A 7,148-nucleotide genomic window follows, 5' to 3' on the forward strand; every position below is an offset into this window, starting at 1 on the left:
AGACTTAATTGCTGGAATAGATTAACGTGTCGTTTATTTACTGTTGAAAGAATGAATGTTTTTGATATAACACGTGTTTATGTCCGCACGGGTGTAACCAGCGTTTGTTGCTGGATTGGAAGTATAGAAGGAAAAAGGGAATGTGTGTTCATCTCACGTTCGAGTCAGTATCGTTTGTTCGCGCATTGGAAGGGAAGTGAGCTATGTAGTGGAAGATGTAGACAAAGAAAAAGATAGTGGGTTGACCTCAGTTAAACTGTGCGCCATATTAGCCGTCAGCTAGGCGGTTGTGTTGTTCTCTGGCACAAGTAGTAGATAGAGAGAGAATGAGTGATAATGTCAATCCAGTTCATTGAGAGAGAAAACATATAAAGTGTACGTACGGTGTGTTAACTGTTTATCCCACATAGTAGAAAGTGGCGTGAGGCACGCGCTGCGCGCATGTCTAAAAGGCACGCTGTAGGTCCGTAGACCGTCCAGCTAGGAAGCTGGTCTGAAAAGGGCTGGAACAGCTTGTCTCTTGCTTTTATACTTGTTTCCGGTGGTCTTTTGCGGATGTGTTAATTTTCTTTGAAAGGGGAAGTGACGTTGTCCTTGTGTGCGTACGTGGTCGCGTATGTGTACATACACGTGAATGTGAGTGTATGCACGCGAACGTGAATATATGTACGTGTGTGGACGGACGCACGTATGTTTGTGTGCGCGTATGTATATGACAGGTAATATAGCTTGAGATGTGAAGCCATGTTTTTGGTGTGAGACTAGAAAAGGCTCACGCAACTAGGAGGGGGACATTTTCGAATTTAAGAAAAGATTAATAAAAATCAATACAAATTGAAAGTGTAAAATTATAAATGCTGCAAAATACATTACTACACCGAGCTCTCTCACATTTAAAAAGCAAAATGTGGTTGATAGATCCTCGTATCAGAGAAAGACGTCAAAATATTGTAGAATTAAATTTACCACATTTTATTCAAAACAAGGAATACGTGATAAGTATTAAAAATACCTGTTCACAATGAGCTTCAAAGGTAACCTCTTCTCCTAGGAGGCACAAATGTAAGCAAAAGGAATATATAAGTGAAAATTTATTTTTGCTGGAAAGCGCAATTTTGTAAAACGGGGGAGAAAAGAGATTTTCCAAAGAAGGATAAGTTTACAGAAAAATGGGAAGGATACGCAGCAATATCCAATCTTGTGTAAACAGTGAACATACGAGTTTTTTTCTATTGGGTATGGCGGTTTGATAATCCTTGAAGAGATCAATGAGATGTCCTTTGGAATCATGTTACAAAATATTCAGGAATGAACAAAAAATGAAAGGTTCTTGTAGACGAGTATCGTATTAAAGAAATGAGGGGAAATCCATTCAATGGAAATTAGATTTTAATGCGACAAGAATCACATTGGGTCTAAAAGTATTGAATTCAAATGGCGAGAGGATAAGAGAAGAGGGATATGGAATAAGATGGAATGGGCGATCAGTCATTTTTTGGCTATTTATAAATCTAAATCGGCGAAAGCTTGAGAATGATAAGGAATGTCAAGGTTAGCGAGGGCGAGTTATCATATCACGCTATTTTCTGAAGATTCCTAAAAGATTGGGGTAGAGAAGCGTCATTTCAGAGAGGAAAACGAATTGAGAGAAAGTGGTGGGGAGAATAATAAAAGAGAATATTCCAGTTATTGGTATAAGGAAATATGCAAAGTGGTGACAAATGAAATAAAAAAAAAAATTCAAAAATGTGGGTGAATAAGTAAATAAAATTCGAATGATGTACAATTATGAAATATATATATATATATATATATATATATATATATATATATATGTGTGTGTGTGTGTGTGTGTTTGTGTGAATGTATATATATATATATATATATATATATATATATATATATATATACATATATTTATATATATATGTATGTGCGTGTATTATCCAAAACATTTGACCTAAATTTTAATAAAAATATCTCGGGAACTACTCAGTGTATCGTAATAAAACTGCAGAGAGTTTCTGCTGAATATACTACGGTTTATTATGAAACATTTCAAACTAAAATGCAAAGATATCATTAATCTATGAACGATTTTATCACTTAGAAAATGATGAATGTAACCGCCGCTATTGGTTCTGCACACATCAAATCTCTTCAGTTGTACCGTGCTGTGCAGATCTTTAGTCCTTCTAGTCCATCTTCCTAACATTTTTTTGTGTCAGGAAAAAATTAGTCTTCTAGTTGCTGCAATTTTGCCAATTATTACAAAGATGGCTTGCAACACAGTTTGGGATTATTATGTTGGAGCATATATCAACGACAAACTACATTTTCTTTTTAAAGGAAGCGCATTTCTCAACCTTAAAAAGATTCATATCACAAATAAAACATAAAATCTTAAATTGTATCTATATAAGCTGTGACAATATGAGGCCATTTCATCGAAAATCTCCTAAATTGTGAGTCTGCGAAATAACGTTTAATTATATCGTAAAACGCCGTATTATTTTAATTTAGAAAATTATTATTAATTGTACGACCTCCTATTTTTGAAACTTGTTTCTATCTCTAATCAGGTAAGTTATTTGTTCTAACGCCTTTTTCTTTGTTTTATTTCAATATGAAAAATATCTTCTAATATGTCCTTAGATTATTGTAACTGGCCGACCGTAATATATTCCTGTATGATTAAACAAATAAAAATTATTACTTGGTTATTAAATAGCATTGGATCTAGCTCGTTATATCTTTATTCGTTGTTTTACTGCTGAACAAATATGTATATATAATTTATGTATATGTGTAATGTCATATTGAACGTTTTGCTATATATATATATATATATATATATATATATATATATATATAGAGAGAGAGAGAGAGAGAGAAAGAGAGAGATAGATATAGTTGAATTTCTATCTTAACTTTATTAAAATATCTATAGATAAATATATATATATATATATATCCCTATTTGTATACACACACGCACAAACATCTTCACACACACACCCACACCCACACACACACCTATATAGGATTTTAGTATATATATATATTTATATATATATATATATATATATATATATATATATATATATATATATATATATATATATACTAAAATCCTCGTTTGCTTCTACAATAGTGATTTCATCGTCTTGGGTTTTTGAAGCATGTCATCGATGTTTTATTTTTACATCTCATATTTTGTATTTTATGATTTCAAGCAATCTTCCGCTGTTTCACACGAAAAGTATCGAATTGAAAATGAAAGCCGCTTGAAAAAAACTGGAAATGTGTAATTCAGACAGCGTTGTTTCTTGTCAACAATGTTTGAAGAGATCACAGGAATTATTTTTTACGCTGTTTGAAAGAGAATATTGTATTTTTAAAAATAACTATCAGCTTTTAATCGTTTATTTTAAACGGCTAACAAATTGTTTCTCTATTTATAATAAATAGTTAGAAATTGAAATTAATTCATAGAACGGTAAAAATAATGATATAATCAATTTTCATAATGGTTATAGTAATAGTTTAAACAAAAATATGTATAGATAAATATAGTAAAATTAGTAACAATGTTAATAATTTAAAAAAATAATATGACTAATAATATTATAGCACCTATTTACTTACCTCCCACGACGGTGGAGTCAGACACATAGCCGTAACTATTAAAATATAAAGGGCATGTTGAATAAAGATAAAAATTAATATATAAATTAAAAAAATAAATATAATTTATGAATAAAATTGTCTAGGTCAATAAAGATTTATAATTTACTTACCGAGGAAAGAAAAAACTTTATTGCATTATAAGAGCAAATACAAATATAGTCTTAGCCCGGGGGTCATATGTATGTACTACTACTACTACTACTACTACTACTACTACTACTAATAATAATAATAATAATAATAATAATAATAATAATTATATAAAAAACGACTAATATTAACGCCTATGTAACATTTTGTGCTGAAGTGTACAGATATACGTGCACACATCTTCAGATATAAGCATTCACACATATACAGAGTTATATTTTACGTACATTCAAACATAATATATGCATTTCAATGTAAAAAAACATTATATAAACATACTCATGTGTATATAAATAAAATGAATGCGTACACTTCCAGGCAAAGCTGTACATACACATGTACACGTATACACAATAATGCATAGATCCACATACACTTACACACACAACGAATGTGTGCATGTACAACTACGTGTGCACATGCACTCTTTTCACCTCATGAAGCCATGAAGTTGTTTTTGAAAGGAAAGCGTTTCCCAGATGATGCAGCCTTGATTTCTGAAGTAACCTCGTGGTTGGAGGACAAAATTGGTTGTTCTACAAAAACTATCTCCAGAGCTGTATCACACGATGGGAGAAATACATGACTCTGGTTTTTTTCCTATGTAGAGAAAGGCTAATAACTGTGCCCAGTTTCGTTGCTCTATTACTATTGAGACGTGAATCAAGGGCATTACTTATTGCATTCCCCTCGTATTTGCTAAGACCCATACTAATGCCTCCGATTATGATATTGAAATTATTATTAAACGCCGTACAATTTTTCTCGTCTGTAATGGTTAACAGTGGGCTAATAATTGACACAATGATGTTCTGAGGGTGTCAATGTGAACGTTGGACGCCGCGAAAGCAATGGATCTCGTCGGATGTTATATCCTTTACAATTTAACAGAAAATACCGCTATTGACGTGGGTGATAGCAGCTTAAATCTAGATTATTGACTAACAATTGTAAGTGACGCGCTGTGTGTAAAATGTGATCGAGTTAGAAGATCAATCTAACAATCCACTATACCGTATCCAACATGTACCGTTATCTATTTAAATAGAGTAAGAAACAACTTATCTGAAGTCACTTTTAATGGGGGTGAATCTATATATAATACAGCACTAAAAAATATTGCGTACAAACACATAGATATAAAATATAAAGTCCCTAGTACTTATAGATCTAGAAACCGTATTACGAAAGTTATTTGGTTAACATCCCCTTTCAATCTAATGCTAAAAGCAAGATTGATACCGAATTGTTACAGCTTGTTAATAAAGATTTCACACCGAATAATATGTTACATATTTTTTAAATTAACATACATTAAAATTAAGTTATACATATGGTAAAAAACTTAGAAAGACTTATACAAAAGGAAAATAGAAGAATATTAAGGAGGAATAATAGAGAAAGCATGCAAAGTTGTAATAATGTAGTTATGAATAAATGTAATTGCCAAAAATCCGATGATTGCACCATAAAAATGAATGTTTAACTTCATAAGTTGAATATCAGACTAAAATATCCCCAGTAGAAAACCCGAAGAAAAATTCTACATAAGTAGTACCCAAATGACATTCAGCAATAGAGTTTATGGACATACACGTTCGTTGAATAATCAACCGTATGACAGACACCTACTAACCCATCCTACTTCTAACCACAAAATAAAATATAAGTGATAACATGATTATGATCCTATCAAATCGATTACATAAGTATATAAATATTATATTTTCTCAAGAAGTATAATATTACTAATCTGAAAAAAATACTTTTATAAATATATTTAAACCAAAATAATGATCACGGAATTGTTCTACATAATATACACATGTGGATGTATATATATATATATATATATATATATATATATATATATATATATATATATATATATATATATATATATATATATATATATATATGTGTGTGTGTGTTTGTGTGTGTGTGTGTGTTTATGTGTGTATATATATATATGTGTATATGTATGTGGTGTATATGTGGATGTGTATATTTTTTTTACACTGGCATCACCACATTATCAAGGCCCAGAGGCCACTCAAGGATAAGGGTTAAAGAGTGTACAGTAGAACTTGTCCAATATAGTAATCATTAGTAATGAAAATTTGGTAAATTTGATAACTTATATGGAACGGCTCATCAAGAACTTATTTACTTTAGACTTGAACACAACCATATTGTAGTCAGCCGGAAAGCAGGAAAACGGAAGACAATTCCACAGGCGTGCAGTTCTAAGAAAGAAACTTTGTTCATGGAATCTACGTTTAGGTTTAGGCACAGATAACGAGAGGGGGAAATTATTGATAGTGTTTACAGCTAGACGAGTGTTTCTTGTGAAAGTTTGGCGAGGGGGGACCATAGATTGAAGCTCAGTTGAACACTTTCCATGAAAATAACGATACAGCATAGACAAACTCGCAACATCTCTTCTTTGAGATAGAGGTTGCAAGGAGGAGAAAAGGACATCTCCTACGAGGCTACGAAGTCTATTTTGAACTCTATCAAGGCAGGACACGTCCTTTTCTAGCAGTTCCTGCCCAGATGTGGCAACAGTATTCCATCCTTGGACGTACCTGGCTCTTATATAGATAGAGAATAGCATCAGCAGTGAGATATCTACTGGATCGATAGAAAGATCCCACCATTTTTCCAGGTGCCTTGGAAACAGATTTGATATACGTGTTCCATTTAAGATCAGGAGTAATGGTCAAGCCCAGAAGCTTGTCAAAACTAGAGGCCTCCTGAAGACGAGAGCCATTCATTTCAATTGATGACAAATGTGGATTAGAATGTTGATGATGTAAAGAGAGAAGCTTTATTTTAGATGCATTAAAAGTAACCAGCCACTCCTTTCCCCATTGTACTATGTCATCAAGATCAGAGGAGAGAGAATTGGAGAGAACTTGGTCGTTTACTGTCTTAGTTGTGCTACCATAAATGGTAGTGTCGTCAGCATAGATGTCTACAAATGATGTAAGGATATGATTTGGAAGATCATTAATATAGATCAGGAAAAGAGTTGGGCCCAGGATGGTTCCCTGAGGGGCACCGGCATTAATACTGTGAGCTTCTGATTTTGCCCCTCAACTACTACTCTTATGAACCTATGAGAAAGAAATGATTTAATAATTCAGAAGACATTTCTAGCAATACCATAGCTAGAGATCTTATGAAGTAAACCTTTATGCCATACCCTATCAAAATACTTAGATATGTCAAGAGCTATTGCCCTAGAAAGGTGCCCTCCGTCGAGAGATTTGCTAATCCTATGCGATATAACTGTAAGCACATCT

Source organism: Euprymna scolopes, chromosome 1 (assembly GCF_053919585.1).
Source record: "Euprymna scolopes isolate OS-2025 chromosome 1, ASM5391958v1, whole genome shotgun sequence".
In the NCBI taxonomy this organism is placed as follows: domain Eukaryota; kingdom Metazoa; phylum Mollusca; class Cephalopoda; order Sepiida; family Sepiolidae; genus Euprymna; species Euprymna scolopes.